The following is a 17,618-nucleotide window of genomic DNA, read 5'->3' on the forward strand; positions in this document are numbered from 1 at the left end:
TTTTTAAGAGATCCTTTCTTACCTTTTCACTAGCTGCATCAGCATCTTCAAGATCTGAAACTCTGTCTGCACATTCACTTAAACGGTTTTGCAAGCTTGTGATTGAGAGTTTAACTTCCTCTATATCTCTTTGACTCTGCTTCATGCTATCTATTTCTTTCTTGTATTGCTCATTCAAGGAATCCATCATTTTTCTTATCTCCTCAATTTTTTTTATCAATATCTTCTTTAGAAGCAGTTATTAATTCTTTTACTGCAGAGTTTTTTTCAGATTGGATTTCCTCCCTATGTTTCTATATTTGATTCTTTACTTCAGACTCTATTAATTCAGAGATTTCTCTTTTATTTCAGAGGTTATTTCTGATCTGACTTCTCCTATGCCTTTCTGCTGTTGTTTCTTTACTTCAGACTCTATTAATTCAGATATTTCAGCTGTGCGATTCCCAATTTCTTCTGTGCTAGTGTCTTCTGCATTTGTTCTGGGTGGGCTCAGGGCATGAGATTGCATTTTGCTCCTTCTCTTTGTCATGTTATATAGCACTATCCTCAGACCTTTGGGGTAGTTTTGGTGCAGTTATAACCATAGTACCTACTGAAATTCAGGTGTTGATCTACAACATTTAAATTCCTCCAATTGTGCCTGGCTTGGGTCTGCATGCTGTGCTGAGTTTCTTCTTGCTGCAGCCCTTGGAACTGAACCTGTTGTGCCCCTCTTACAAGATGTTCTGCTCCTGGATTATCTAGGTGGTTCTGGCCCCTAGATTCTCTGCAGGGACTTCAGCTGCAGTTTCACCCAAAGCCTGTATGCCAGGCCTGGGCTGGGTCTGGAGGGGTCCAGTGAGTGTGCTAGAAGTTCTTACTCATAAGCAGAGCTTGGGCTGTGTCTGGAGGGTTTCAATGGGCATAGTGGAGTACAGAAGCTCTCCCACACACTCACTGGGCCTCAGCTTGGCCTGGATCTGGAGGAGTTCCGAGAATGCGGCAGAAGTTCTCACTCACAAGCCAGGCCTGGGCTGGGTGCAGAGGGGTGGAGGGGTCCCAAGAGATTGAAGGAAGTTCTCACTCATGCATCAGGCCTGGGCTGAGTCCAGAGAGGTCCAGCCATCTTGGTCTTAACCATCCAGCAGAAAAGTACAAAAATGAAGTATAAAAAGTAAAGCCATATTTAAAAAGCCACTGCATCTGCTGCTGAGCTACTTGGCAGGCCCTCAGGCCATCTTAAGTAGAGGAGAAAAAAATAGAAGGATGGAAGGAAGGAAGGAAGGAAGGAAGGAAGGAAGGAAGGAAGGAAGGAAGAGAGAATAAGAAAAAGTAATTTTATTGACAGCATAGCAGAAAACTAGGGAACCAATAGAAATTTTACAAGACCAGATCCAAAACCTTGACAAGAACTACGGAAGTTCCAAAGGATGAAGAAATAAGTACTACAGAAAAGTATTACGTATTATAATTATTTGACCAAGATACCACATTGCATTCTTCATCCCTGAATCACAGGCCCTAGACTCTGGCATGCAATCTTCTGTTATCCTCTATACCCTTGACAATAAGGGCAAGAAATAGGGTCTCCCTTCCATGCTGTCTTTCCTAAAGGAGCCAAGGCTCTTTCCTGTTGATAGTGTTCCTGGTAAGGAATCTTCTCAAACAAAGATAGATATTAATGCTCAAAATATCCCCCAAAGTCAGTCCAAACAGCAAATAAATGAGAATAAACTCTCTATTATGTTCCACACTTACTGCTCAGCATCAAAATACACCATACCTTTTATGTTCCACAAAAGAAGCAGCTTTAAGGGAAACCTCACTAACAATGTAAACATCCTATTTACAACGCGCACACACACACACACACACACACACACACACACACACTGCTTGGTTTTTCAGGAAGTGGCTGCTTTCCCCAGCTCTAGATCCAAGGTTCTAGTATCTATCAGTGCCTTCTGAAGCAGTCTAAGACTTTGTTAAATTTGCAATAAATTGTAAGATTACCCAGGGCCACTGTAGTTTCTACCAATTGGATTCATTTATTTTCTTTAACTGTTTATGTCATAAGCCTCTTCCCTAGTGCTGTAACTGCTGATTAATGGATAGATAGCAGAAGATAAGCAACCTTATGTCAAAGTAACTTACGTTTTTAGAATTTTCTTCTTTGTCCTGTATTTACTATTTGCTCTTAAATGCTCCTCACCACAGTTGTATTCTTATCTCCATTGATTAAATGATAATTCATGTTATGCATGGAGGGCTTGACTATGGTCATAACTCAAGATAATGAAGAAAATGGATTGGAGTGTGTGTAAAATTGGTTTCACTTTAAAAGGTAACTTTTTTATGCAAGGGAAGTTGCAGTCTCTTGAAGCAGAGAACAAACATATATTTCAGGGTAAGGAAAGTGAATTAAGAGAACAAATACAGATTATTCTACATTCTGATGAGCATTTTCAAATATGATGCACAAAAATTCTATTTGAGCATAACATGAGAATGCATGTATATAAGAAAAGATTTTCCAATATGTGTGGAGAGATATTGTCAGATTCTTCCATATGTTCGTTTGAGGATTCAGGTATAATCTTTAGCTAATTTCTTGGATGAAACCACAACCTTATATAAAAAGAAATGTAACTTTTATATCTGATAAGGCCAGTCAAATCCCCTCTGGATTTACCCTGAAATTCTGTACTGCAGTTTGTAGTTCCTTTGTCAGTGTCAGCCATGTGGATGAATCACAGCCATTGCTTGACCAATTAATTTGCTCTCTGTGAAAGCCTGAGAGAATGGCTTCTCTCTAGGTGACTCTCCTTAGGCACACTCTACATCATTGATCATTTTCCTCTGTGGCCCCAAAAGTATAAAAATGAGGTATAAAAAGTAAAACCATATCAATATGCTGAGCTGTAAAAGGCTCAAGTCAACACCTTCTGACATTGCCAGTCCTACTTATAACCCACTACTCCTATGGACTACTGGACTATATTAAATTATTTTGCTGAATTCATGTACCTACAATATTTAAATGGCAATACAATACCCATCTCTGACAAAACTAAACAAAAAAGGGGATATAAATGAAGGACCATTTTGCATCTGTATATTCAAAATAGTTAGGATAGATATACAGCTACTTTCTCTTAATTCAATGAGAAGAAAGATTTGTACTAATAGTGTTTGGACAGGATATCATGTCTGCATCTTATACTATGAGTAACTACTACAAAGACAACAATCTGCAATGTATTAATTATTGTAACTGTCCTACTAACCTGTTTTGTTGGGGTTTTTCTCTACTAAACTGTTTTGAAACTGTCTCATTGCTATTTGTTTCTCAATAAAATTAAATTTAAAAACCTTAATTGTTAGAAGTCACCCTGATAGTGATGATTGCAACTTGGAATAACGTTCTGTGCAGCTCTGCATGTGTAATATCAGTTATGCACTAAGCTTTCTTTGGGGACTCCATCACACCTTGTGAGAAAATCAGGCTTAAAAGGGATTTTTTTTTTTACTTTTTTCAATGTATAAAGTCACAGTTCAACACAATGGACTTATTGTTTTAGTATATTAACCTGGATACACAGAAGTTGACTGAAATATTTTACAAATAAAGAAACATTGTTTTCCTTTTGGAAAGCTGTATCCTCCTCCACTGTCTTGAATTTCATTTCCTCCTTTTGTCATCAGTTTCACCTCTTTCCTGTGTCTCTACTTATTTCTCTACTCTTATTCCTTAGTATAAAAGTATATGTCTTAAAACATCAAAAAACATATATGTAAGCACTGTGCATTTCTGTAGCTACTTATGTTTTCTTCCTTACATGATCTGGTCAACAAATCCTGTGGAGTGTACTGATTTCTTATCTTGACTGCAGTCTCTGAAATGGGTGATCACTGCTTTTTTGCTGTGCACTCTTCCTATGGTTTGCTTACACATCTTTACCTTCCTTAATTTCTTAAAGAGACTCCTCTCCCGTCGCTCACTCATAGCTATCAGTGCTACCTAGAATTCCATCCTGTAACCTCAGCTTTCTTTTTCTCTCTTCTAGATATAATGCCTATAACCCATGACTTCAGCTACCATTCATATTCTCATGGATGGATTCAACTGTTATATCATCTATCTGTCTATCTATTTCTCTAACTATTGAATGCATCCAATGTACCTGCCAATGTAACATATACTGGAAATGCATTGTAAAACTATTCACAGTCCCAAATCTTAGGGAAATTAGAACTGAGAGTAATGGAAAGTCAGCATAATAAAAAAACAAAGCACACAGTGTTCAGGGAGCATGGTTGTCATAAAGAGGAAAGTAGGGATTGGAAATATAGACACTTATGAGTCAGGAAACATTTCAGTAAGATGACAATGAATAAAGAAAGGAGTGGTAAAAGGGATAATTGGATTATAAACTGGCATAAAAATCTCAAGGAAGTGGACATCAAGAGGAAAATTCTTAGAAAATTATTCTTGGCATTTTCTATAAAAGGCAAGGATAGTGTTTGCATAATGAAAAATAGAGGGAAAAAATTGTGGAGAGTTAGGTAGCCAAGAGCCATGTTGTATATTATATGACCATATACAGCTCAATATAAACGCCATGAATTTTATTGATATCTAGATATACAAGTCCAATACCTATTGAAAATGTTTATGTCTTATGCATATCTTAAACTTCACTTCTTAAATGAAGCCTATTATCTTTCTCATAGATTTTCTTTGTTCCTTAGCTTGATGAATGTTACAGCCCAGCTATTCAAATAGAAATGCGAAAATTGTCTCCAGTGTCTTCCATACCTTATCTCATTCTTGGAATAATCTGTCCTGATAAATTCATTCTAACTCTTTAAAAATCTGTGTGTCCTAACTCTTCAATATGCCCTTAATTCAATTCTACATAGTTTGTGTATTATTATACTAGGTTAATTCCAGCTCAAACACAAACACATTTTTCCTCCCCCACTCACCCAATTTATTCTTATTATTGGATTCAGGATGCATTTTGGGATTATAAATCACTTTTGCACTATTCTGGCAGGGATATATCACAATGAAATACAGTACCACATACTGTGTAACTAAAGTAACAATTAATTTAGCGGTATTCTAGAGGCGAGGCATCCAAAGTCAATGCATCAGTAAATTTTAGCTCTCTCATAAACTTGCAAGTGCCATCTTCTATGTTCTGCATGGTTCTCTCTCTGCACAAGGTAAACCTTCAGTCTCTTACCCTTGGTTTCTTTTTTTAATTTTTTAAAATCTTTTACTTATTTAGTACAGGGTCTTACTAAGCAGCTCAGACTTTTAGTGATTCTTCTATCTCAAACTCCCCAGTACTGGGATTACAGGCATGTGCCACCTCACTTAGTCTCAGGGCTCAGGTTTCTGGACATGGCATGTGTTACCAGGGATTGAACCTGGGCCCTTGGCTTTTCCAGGCAGGTGCTTAAATTGCCAAAATATTTCCCCAGCCCCTCTTATTTCCCTTTGAAGGACTGTGGTCATATTGAATGAGATCCCTGTCCTTATGATCTCATTTAACTTTAATTATCCTTTTAAAGGCCTATCTCAAAATACAGTAACAACTTGGGGCCAGGGAGATGGCTCAGTGGAATAAGTGCTTCCCTGGAAAGCTCAAGGGCCTGAGTTCAATCACCGGCTTTGCAAAATAAATAAATAAATAAAATACAGTAACCACAGGCACTAGAGCATCAACATATAAATATAAGTGAAAACAACTGTGACAGTTTGCATTTAGATGACCCCTCAGAGTTTCATGAGATCATAGATGGGGCTTTTTCAAAGATGACTGGATCTGGAGTGTGTGATACTGGGAATAAGGGTGTGTGATTTCCTTAGAGCCAGACAACTATGGACTGAAACATCTACAAACTGTGAGCTAAATGAACTTCTCCCCCTTTAACTTTGGGTATTGTGTATTTTGTCTCATCAATGAGAAAAGTAACTAAAACAGCAACCCACTTAGCAATCAGCTGTTCTACCAACTCCATTTCCATAATTCAGTAGAATCAGGTATGGGCACTTAAGATTCTTCATGACATACATTTGTCAACTTTTCTACTGATTTTCTAATCATTTTTTGTATTTCTCATCTATCACCTTTTGCTTTCTTCAGAAAACAACTAAAAACATGAATAAATACTTTAAATTCCTTAGGGAGAAAAATGTAAAGGAAATTTCATGGATTGGGCAGAAAGCTCAGTGGATTAAAGTGCCTGCTTAGGCAGATGGGGGGACCAGGGTTTGATCCTTGGTGTGCCGCGCCGGCCTTGACCCCAGAGCACACTGAGATGATAACTGAGACTGGGCATGGTAGTGCTAGGGTTCCACCCAGGCCAGGTTGGCCTGGGCATCCTCTGATAAGCCTGATTCCAACACCAATGTGGGAACACTCATGTTATAAATTCCTGGTGGAGAGAGTTTATTTGGTTTAACAAATGGAATTCTATACTTCTTAGTCTTCTCATCTACTCTGTAATTCTGGCATCCAAGATTGCCACAAGCAGCCAGTGCAGATGGAGTGTGTGTCAGTGGGAGGATGGTCACACTGGGGACCCTGGTGGCCTGGCTGCTGTGCTCCGGAGGTGGCTTGAGGGCACTGCCTGCACAGGCTTGTCCTACTGTTATGAAGACAGCTGGCATTGGAAGCTCTAGTGCTCTTTTCAGTTTTCGCTCTATCAAATTTTTACCTTTCTCTTTTAAATATTTTGGAATTCTTAGTTTTCATATCAGCATTGGTATCCTGTACCACAAGTGTTTTCCTTTGTTCACCTAAGGATTCATCTTTTTCCTTTTCCTTCTTTCTGTTTTGGCATTTTTTAGGCAAAGAAATATTCTTGGCACCTTTCTGTATTTTTAACTGTAGTTCTTGGAAGAATCTCTCCACAAACTGGTTCAGCTGGAAGAAAGCATGGTTAAGGAGTTCAGCACACAGTGGCCTTTTGTCAGGGTCACTATGTAGGCATTTCTTTGCTAAATCTATTACAACTTCAGAGAGCTTATGACAGCATCTTTCAAGAGGTTCTGTTTCTTGGATTTCAGGCAATCATACTCCAGCAAGTTCAGGATTTTTATAAAATAGCTCTTGATGTCTTGGAATTAAATTACCTAAACACATCACAATATGACAGAGCTGGTCAATTTCAGTCTCCCCTGCACCCCCGTGGGCACCTCTGTTACCATTACTTAGTAGTCTGGTTCATTCGGAAAGAGTTCTGAGTCTTCAAGAATTGTGTGGTCAACCAATTCAAAGACCAGGTACCATTTCTTTTCTCTTTTCACCCACTTTCAACAGATTTATCAAATCCTCAAGCCTCTGTTGCTTCAGGAACTTGATCTCTTACATGGCAATTTTTTTAACCATTTTGCCATCTTTGCTTTCTCAGAACTTTGTGGTACCCACCGTCCTCCCACTGTCGTGGTCCCCACACTTCATTACCACTCCATAGCTCCCTTCTTCAACCAACCCTATGTTCTCCTTTTTTTCCATTTTAATTTAAAAACAGTAGAAATTTTTCTTGGGATTCCTAAGTCACCTGGGGTGGAGCAATCTGACCATCCCTGGGCAGCAGACACCCAGCTCTAAGCTGGTCAAATCCTGACGTCATCATGCAACGTGCTGACTGTCCCAATCCGTGGGGTGTGGTCCCCAGCAGGTCGCGAGGCAGGCGAGCAGGCGACAGAACGCAGGGATGCCACTGGGGCCACAGCAGAATTAGGGCCGGCGGAAGGAGAGGAGACGGAGCACCGCGCCCAAGGTCTGCCTTCGTTCTATATTTAAAAGAAGACCTCTTTAGAGAAGAAAGCAGTATTACAAGAAGATATTTACCTGAATGAAAATTTGATTATCTTTTTTTGGCCTGTGAAAAAACAGTCTTAAAAAATGGATGAGTAAGCTTCAATAGTTACACTATTGTCCATGTATCCTAAGCTAATTTATCTACTCTTGGCACAAAAAGTAAGAAGTCATTAGCGGCTTAGAAATATCTGTGAAATCCTAGGTGTTTATTTAGTCGGTAAAGTAGGATATGCATAAAAATCTTGTTATGCCTTGCTGAAAATTTCATCTTCAAGTAAAAATGGACAGTAGACCAAAAGAGTTAATTTGTGCTGAAATGAAATTCAGAGGAATCATAGTAAATCACCAAGAATGTAAAAATAAAAAATAGCATTATTTAGGGAGCTGAGTTAACACTTAGAAGTAAATTTGCCTTCGAATATGTAGAAATACAAGGAAATGTTTGTGTATTTATCTACAATAAGGGATTTCTAAACAAATTTTACTAAAACATGAAATTTGGATTAAAAATAAAATCTTCAGGTAATTTATAGAGGCTTAGCTAATGAAAATACTCCAGAGTGATTTACTTTTCAGTAGAAAAATAAATAGCTTAGCAACAAGGCTTTATCCTAAGTGAATAAGGTATCTTTTTTAAAAATCTAGCATATATGATTAAGAATGAAAACACAGAGTTGGATGGATTGCACATTTAATATGGATTCTGTTGGCTTTCTCTGAGGCCAAGCATCCTCACTATAATAGGAATTTTTAGAATTAAATAGTTCACAGAGCTCATTGTAAGGGAAAATATTTTAAGTGACTCTTGAAAATTTTGTGTTTAAGTCTTTGCAACAAGCCTTACACTTGCCAGGGAAGCACTTATTCTACTGAGCCATCTCCCTGGCCCCTATTTCTCTCAATTTAGAGAAAATTGAAAATTAAATTCTTAGGCTAGCAAGAGAGCGAAGCAGACTAAGCACCTACTTAGGCAAGCGCAGGGGCCATGCTGTGCTAGCCCGCGGCCGGGTGCTCCAGGCACGGTGGCACAGGCCTGTGATCCCAGAGAAACTGCGCAGTGAGTTGAGGCTGTGTACTGAAACCCTGTACCAAATATATTTTTTTTTAAAAAGGAAGCCCTTCTTGCTTGGAAACTAAATTCTTTTTACCTATGATAACTCCTCAAAAATAAAATTTAATCTCTTAACATATTTTACAATTAATATAGGAAAATACAGAAGAAAATATAAAAAAGTAAAATTTGTTAAAAAGTTTATGTCCCTCAAATATATCCAAAGGCTTAGGCTTCCTTAATCAGTAATTTGAAAAGCTTCCCTATCACATATTTTCATTTGGGTAATTTTGATGATGAGTCTTTCATAGAAGGAGATCCTAATGATTAAATCATCCAACTTATTTTTGTTTTGCAATTTCATGATTATAGATTAACAAATAGCCTTATCCTTTGGACTATGGAGAAATAATACACTCATCATTTAATGCAACTGTCTACGTGTCCCAGTTGATATTTGTTTATGAGTCACAAATTCATAGATTGCAATTTTGTCTTTTGCCCTTGGTAAGTTGTACAGCTAGGCTAGTGACTGTGCATATATTAACAATTACATTTTCAAAGCAGAAAACCTCAGGACAAAATTCTAAAATGTGAATATCAATCACTTCTTTTGAAGAATACTAGCCTGTCTCAGGTAGCAGTGTGTCTTTTGAGTTCAAAAAATAAAAAAGGAAAAAAGGAAACATTTCATTTTATTGTTTATAATAACTGAGAAGATGAAGACATGTATCCTTGAAGGCAGAAACCCAAACATTTAGGGAAGAGAGTTTATCGATTTCATGATATGAAATTCTGTCGTAGAAGGTGGCTTAGGGTGTCTCAGAAATAAAATCTTTATTCTTTCAATCATAAATGACCCCACTGAGAAAGAAGAAATATACCAAAGAAAGCCAGAGAATATATGTGCAATATTCTCTGATAAGCTCACACATTAAAATTCAAATATAAATAATGGGAAAATGCATTTAAAAATCTGTAAGAAGAAGTCATGTGCCAATAAAGCAATATCATTGTATCTTAAGCTTTTAATGAATTTAGGATTTAAAAAATGGCTCTGAGCAACGATGTCCCCTTTTCAGTTGCACTCAGCTGAAGAAAGTTGGTGAGGTACAAAGGCCAGTTTTCAGCAGTCTTGGCGTCCTCCTGGCAGGCACCACGAGCTGCTCTGGCTGTCACACGTCTATATCTTTTCTTTCAAGAAGATTGATCTTCAGCATGGTGAGAAGGAAATAAAACCTAATACAAAAGAGGAGATTATAAAAGAATACCCAGGATGCTGTAAATGAATTAAATCCTCATGGTGGGAGGATAATTATATCTCAAGATATAGGGAAAAAGTGCAAATGAGATCAGTGAACTATTGTTAGAAACCTTTGAAGAGTTTGAAGAATATGAATGATGCCAAAAGCCTGTGGAGAAAATAAGCACCACTGCTAATTTAAGAAGAGTGAAAAATGAATACTTGATCTATTTATTATTTATACATTTATTTATTTTGCTCTACTACTTCCACATAGGCTTTGAGGAGGATTTATACAAAAACACTATGGAAATAATGACAGTAGTAAGTGCAATATAACTGAATATATATAAAGAGAGAGTAAATATAGATAGATATAGATATACAGATATATAGATGATATATTGGGCAGGGCAGAGCCCTGACTGGTGACATGTGAGATATTCTTAAGACTTCCTCAGTCCTCTCATAGTGAACTCTTCTCCGTTCACCACAAATAACTAACTGACATATATAGGTCAGCAGTGGGTCAATTTTGAATTCTTCTAGAAGTTTAAAGCAAAGTAGCCAGTTTCACCGAAGCTTGATTGCTAGTAGAGGTCTCAGCGCAATATCAGTAAACTGTGACTGCCCGATCAGCACATCTAGCAGGGTCCTGATTTTTAAACTCATACCCTTATACTTAGTGGAAGCAGCTTAGTTGGTTGTCTCAGTTACTCTTTTCTTATTGCTGGGACAAATACCCAACACCCAGAATGAAGGAAGGAAAGGTTTGTTTAGCTTGCAGTTGGTGGAGGTTTTAGTCCATACTCACTGGCTCCAAGGCAGAGCAGCACATGATAGAGGGCAGCCTTTCATCATGGCAGAAAACAGCAAAGAGCAAAGAGAGGGGTAGCATCTGTGGCATCTAGCAAGCCTCTCTCCCTGCCTCACACCGCAAGGCAGATCACCCACTCCAGGGCAGGGGCAGCACTCACACCCATAAGCCCAGCACTGGGTCATGAATTAATCACAAACTCTAGAAACTGCCGCAAGGACTACATGAGTTTTTGGAGGCACACCTAGATATGAAACATAACAGTAAAACAAGATCCCCCATAATTCCAGTGGCTTACAGAAGAGAGACAATACATATCTGCTGCTCACATGATAATCCAAGGGGAGTGTTTTTGGTGCAATGGCCCTTCTGGGAGGTGTGTTCCATGGGACAATTTGCCAACTTACGCTTTTTTACATTAGTTACTCTCCTCTCCTCTCCTCTAAGTCCTTGTTGTCCTCCTGGACTCTCAATTAGGAAAGTAAAAATAATGACAATAGCTTCATGGTTCAAAACTGAGGGTTTCAGATCTCTTCTGTCAAGCCTGTCCCGAGGCTACACACTGCTGAAGAACAACCAGATGTGTGTTTGGGAGACAGAAACAGCTTGGTGAGCAGCTACCTGCTCTCTGCCATAGCCACCTGTTCGGTCACCAGATAGCCCTTCCATTCCTCTGGCACAGAAAAGATGCTCATCCCTTACTTAAGGGACACTATTCAAAATGTATGTAGCCACCAAAGCTAGCTCACATTCCTGAAAAAACAGCAAAAGCATGGTGCCCAACTTCTATCATTCCCACGTCCTTCATCTGAGCTAATAAGAGCAAGTTTATGATCTTAATAACCAAAATACTACTAAGGAAGAACAACTGAAGATAGGGTTGGAGGAAAATTTTTTAAACATTGGCTGGATCTTAAAATGTGAACCAATTTACCAGTATTTCCCAAATAATCACAACAAATTGAGAAGCAAATTGTTCTTACAGCAGCAGTGTATGAATTTTCTGACCCTTGCTGACAATCACATGACTACCAAGCTTTACCTATATCCAACCTAAATGTACCAATCCTCACAGCCAGGATTGTGTAACAGAATAAAGATTTTAAAAGCTGCCTGAAAAATTTGCATTCTCACTCTAACAAAAGTCATTATAGAGCCTGGGGATCGCAATGTGCTGTCTAGAGAGAGAAAAATAAATCTGGCTCAAGGATGTTATTACTGTTTTGCCACAGGAATAAACCTGCGTCTGGTAGGGTGTGGAAAATCAATAGGCCACCGTGGTTCTTTTCGTCTTAAAAAAAATTATTTGTGCTCTTTTAATAACAATTTCAGGGAAAAAAGTTTATATGAAAGTACTCTAACAAGCTGATGGGTATTTATAGAGGCTGGGTTTCATGGCTCCTCCGTTCTTGTGAGTCCTTTGTTTTCTTAGACCCATTCTTTGCTCCCCGTCCCCAGTTCTGCTCCTGGGGAGGTGAGAATAAAATCCAGCCGCAGTGAGATGAGAGGAGCCAGGCTGAGGAGGTGGAGCCCCAGGGCCACTCAGGCTATGCAACCAAAGTTCGGAAGGTCAAACTGGTAAGTCCCCAAGTTTTCCTAAATGTTTTTAAGAGTCTCCAAATAGAATTTATAGCCATAGCTTCAAAATCATCTTAGTATTTTCCCAGCCTTTCAGAGATTATTGAATCAAGACTTTCAGAAATGAATGTTGGAAGTAAACAAGCAAGAGAAATACATTCTCCTCCATGATGGTTTGATTTCAAAGGCTGACAAAAGTAAAGTTTTATTGAAGCAACCAACTCGATAAGTGTTGTAAAAGGTGAATAGAAGTTTGAATTTCATCCAAAACGGACTGCTTAATTTATAACTGTGTGTATATAACTTTAAAAAAACCACATAGCACTTTTAATCTATAAACATGAAGAACAATATGTGCTAGCCAGGAAAATATTTTCTCTAGGCACTGAAAGATGAATCCGCTGGACTGTTTTGATTATCATATTGATTATTGACTTATAGTTGCTAAGTGACTTTAATAATCTTGAACAGATCATTTGGATACACAGAAATTTTTCAGATCACCTCTCTCCAGCAGAAAGAAAGCAGTGTAAGACAGGCAAGCTTTATTAACCTAGCAGCCCAGACTAAACACAAGCCTATTCTGTACCTGTACACTTGGACCACACATAACACAGATGTGAAAGGCTACATGGTCCCTGCCCACACTGATTAGTTGTTGGAATGTTTGCCTTCTATTTATATTGAAAATTGTAAGCATATGGATGGGTTAAAATTGAACCATTTTGATAGATCTGATGCTTCTGGGAGAGTAAGCTCCAATCTGGTTTCAGACTAATTGGCCAAATATAATAAGACAAATTTCAAATTGTGCATTTCTATTTAAAATCATTTTACTTTTAATTTGTACCTGTCACTCTCTTTCAAATATTACTTGTTCTTTAAAAGCAAACTGATTACAATCCTTGGAGGAAACAGTCCCATACAGCAAACAATAATGAGAAACAGTTTCAGCATCTTTAATTTGACTCCAGAAAGGCTAATCCTATAGGGGGAAAGATATTTAGATTAAAAAATTTTAGACAACAAGGAAAACAAGAAACTGACTAGGTAGAAATATAATACCTTCCTAAATTCTTTGCTTTACTTTTAGTGTTTCATGTGACGTGAAGGCTGCAAACACTTCACACGTACTTATTTAGAGAAAATATTTCTATATACTTTTGGTAAGTGGCCTATTTCCTCTCTGTGATTATATTATTAACTTTCAGTGTCTATTTGCATTAATTCTCCACTACTACAGGGACTGAAAGTAAGTGAAATCATAATCTTTAGGACTGTCCAGCCTGTACTTGGGTAATCAAATCTGGATGAATCTTGTTGATTAAAGAAATCTGTATTTTATTTGAAAATGATAGTACCTTAGGTACCCTAAACAAAAACTAATTTTTAATACAGCGACAAAAAGCTTTGTCTTAATGACATAAATATTAAAACAAGCAAGTTCATTTTAAGGCAACCAGGGACATGTAGAAATGGCGATTACCCTAACGCGTATATTGTAGGGAGGAAAAAGAGTGATATGAAAGGCAAAGACAGGGTTTTGTTTTTATCCTAGAAGATATATTGGAAGGTTAAAAGAAGTACTTTCAAGTTCTGTTTCCCATTTCAGGAAGTGTATTTTTCACATGATATAAAGTGACACTTCCTTTTAAAACAGATTAAAATTGAACCCACTAAATTCAACGACTCTAACTCACACAGAACCCTTAACAATTGAAAATGTCACTTAATAATCCCCCTTCTCCTGGTGACATATTCCAAATCCCTTCCTACTGGGCATAGAAAAACTGAAAAAAAATTATAGATGAAAGATTTTTAAAAACCATGAAATGCTACCTTCTATGTTGGTCTAGAAAGTCCACTGAAAAGAAGAAAATTAGGAAGAACATAAATAATTGAAATCATTCTATTTCTTGGTAAAAAAAAAATGGTCTATTATGAAAGATTAGGAAAACTTTTAAATGAATTATTCATGTTTGTGGCATCTTAAAACTATTTTGTTTAAAATTAACACACTCATTTCATAAGAAACATATTCACTGGACCAAAAGAGTAAGTAATGTTTTTCTTTTTTTTTTTTTTGTTTTGTTTGTTTGTTTGTTTGATTTTAAGAGAATAGAAATTTAGAAACAATACAGATTTTCAAATACACAAAATCATAGCAATTCATCAGTTCCTGCTATATTGCACCATTGCTGGGACAAATACCCAACTCTCAAAATGAAGGAATGAAAAGATTATTTAGCCCACAGTTACCGGAGCTGGCTCCAAGGCAGAGCGGCACATGGCAGAGGGCAGCAGTTCATGGTGGCAGAAGACAGCAAAACAGCAAGGGCAAAAGGGTGGAGTAACAGTAACAATGGCTACAGAGGGGAAGTCTGTCTCCCTTAAGTTGCATTCAGGCTATATGCACCAGGCTCACACTCATAATCCCAGAAGCATTTACACCTATAATCCCAGAAGCACTCACACCCATAATCCCAGTGGATCATGAGTTAATCTTCAAACTCTAGAAGTCTGCCCAATGACTGCATAAGACTTTGGGGGAACAACTAGACACAAACCATAACACTCATATAATCTTCAAAGTAGTTGTTCAGATGACCAGATGTAAAACTGGTCAGAAAAATTAAGCATTTACTGTTCCTTTCAATAAACCAAAAGAGATTCCCCTGCTCTCTCTGAGCTCGCCTGGTGCTGCCACCTGCTGCCCATGTGCAGACATGGGCAGCAGGTGGCATTGAGAGGGAGTCTGGCAAAGCCCACAGGCTGAGTGCTGAGGAGCGGGATCAGCTGCTGCCCAACCTGAGGGCTGTGGGGTGGAAAGAGCTGTAAGGCTGTGATGCCCTCTTCAAGCAGTTCCACTTCAAAGATTCCAACAGGGTTTTCGCTTCATAAGCAGAGTGGCCCTGCAGGCTGAGAAGCTGGACCACCACCCAAATGGTTTAATGTGTACAGCATGGTGCACATCACCCTGAGCACCCAGGAATGCGAAGGGCTTTCAGAATGGGCCAACCTGGCCAGCTTCAGTGAACAAGTGGCAGTGTCCGTGACATAGATGCCACCCTGCCTTGCATTCCCAGGGGTGGGGAAGGCTGAACTGGACACAGGGAGAGAAGCGACACACACACCCTGCACTGCAGTCAGACCTGCCCCTTGACCCTGCTGCCTCTACTTAGGGGCGCATCTTCACTGTAGAAAGATGCAAGAGTTACTGCCAACACCAGGAACCAAACTCTTTCCCCTCTGGCCACTCTCTTCATCCTTTCCCTGTTATTTTTCACCACCTTGAATAAGCTCTCCCTTCTATGCAACTGCCAGGCAACCATAGTGGTGTTCTTAGTAAAAGTGTCCTTTCCAGGCCAGGTCCTGCCCCCTTTCTAATTTATGTACCAAGCAGCTGTAAAGGGCAAAATAAAGTCCTATCTTAGAACCCAGGACCTTAAAGCAAATCCCATGTCTCAAATGTGTGCTTTGATGTTGCCAATAAAACTTATATCAGGGGGCCTAACAATTAGATCAGTTGTTAAGTGCCTGCTTAAGCAAAGCAGTCAGGGTCCGGATTCTGTGGTTTAATCCCCAGATCCTCGTATCTTGCCAGACCTTCCCTTAAGACATCCTGAGCCAGCCAAAAAACAGAAAAAAAAAAAAACTTGTATCATTGGTAAATAAATAAATGAACCAAAAGAAATTAGCAGTACAATTATCTTAGCTATTCTGTGTGCTTGCAAAAGTATATGTATTAGTATTAGTACCTATCATTCCAGATATGTCATCTTTGAAAATAATTTGAATATATAGATAATTAGATTACAAATAGATCAGCTTATTTAGCTATGATTAGTGGTTTGCTATATACTGGGGCATTCTTGGGTTTTATCCCATTTGAACAAATCATGTTCGTTGTTTCATTTTGCCTAGAATACTCTTTCTGCTATGCATAGGCTTAAATGCTCTGACTAGTGAAACAACTGTGGCTCTGTGCACTCACAGTGACATCTTCTCAGTTTCTGGAATACATAAGCACGAATTATGTTTCTTTTCACTTTTTAAACTTCTGCCCCCTCCCCCCAGAGCAGAATAGAGACATCATTCCAACAGAAAGAAAGAAAATGCAGAGAAAAAAGGGAGGGATGTAGGGACAGGCGGCCACCTTGATCGATGTTCCCTTTCAGACTGTCCCCCTGCTCTGTACTTCAGTATGACAGATTTGTCCAGATACAGATCCTAAATGTAGAAGCCATGCTGAGCTGAATTCAAGTAGTAAAGAGCTGGAATAAAATGTGTTTTGAAATTTCTGCATCTTCCTTTTAATCTTGCATTACTGGGAAGTCCATACACAGATCCTACTGATCAATACCCAAAATTTATTGAGCACAACATCACATACTGAATAGATCAATTTACTCTGCACATCATTGGAAGGTAGACTTCCTTAGTTTGTAAATGAGAAACATGAGACTCAGGAAATCACATTTACTATAGAATTGAAACCAGGAAATCAACCATCAGTCTCTCTGCCTCTTCATCTTCACTGTACATGAGTGTTAAAACTACAAGGCTCGATTGGGACATGACACTCCCAATCCCCAGCCTCTCTGCCATGAGAAGCATGGCTCTCAGCTCCACACTAGTACCCTTGGAAACAAAGGATGTGTGTTAAAGAGATAAGATGGAGGGGCTGGTGAGATGGCTCAGTGGTCTAAAACACCTACTTAGAACAAGCTTAGCAAAGCACAGGGACCACGGTTCAATCCCAGCACCACATGCCAGCCAACCCTGCCCCCTGGTGGGCTGAGCTGGCCAAACACACACACACACACTAAAAAAAAAATAAAATTAAATAAAAATTAAAATTAAAAAAAAAGATGGAACAAAGACTACTAAAGACACCCAAGCTTTCATGCCAAAGCCTCAAAGACTTGCCCACAGAGGCAGAAAATATCCAGAGAACTTTGACCACTGATGTTTACTAAGAACTTCCTGTCTAATGTCCCTTGCTTCCTTTCAATCCTCAGGGGAAAAAAGGCTTACTGCTTTTGCTCCCTGCAAATGGCCTTTTCGCCCTCTGTCTGCCTGAATGCAGGCACAATAAATTCCACCCTA

The 17,618-nt window shown here is 38.6% G+C and overlaps 2 pseudogenes; one reads left to right on the plus strand and one right to left on the minus strand.

Annotated features, from left to right (window-relative positions):
* Nucleotides 1–6,340: 6,340 nt before the first annotated feature.
* LOC101583716 lies at nt 6,341–11,626 on the minus strand (annotated as a pseudogene).
* A 2,358-nt stretch (nt 11,627–13,984) lies between these two features.
* LOC101584089 lies at nt 13,985–15,570 on the plus strand (annotated as a pseudogene).
* The last annotated feature ends 2,048 nt before the right edge of the window (nt 15,571–17,618 follow it).

The sequence above is a fragment of the Octodon degus genome, unplaced genomic scaffold (assembly GCF_000260255.1).
Source record: "Octodon degus isolate 3935 unplaced genomic scaffold, OctDeg1.0 scaffold00142, whole genome shotgun sequence".
Taxonomy (NCBI): Eukaryota; Metazoa; Chordata; class Mammalia; order Rodentia; family Octodontidae; genus Octodon; species Octodon degus.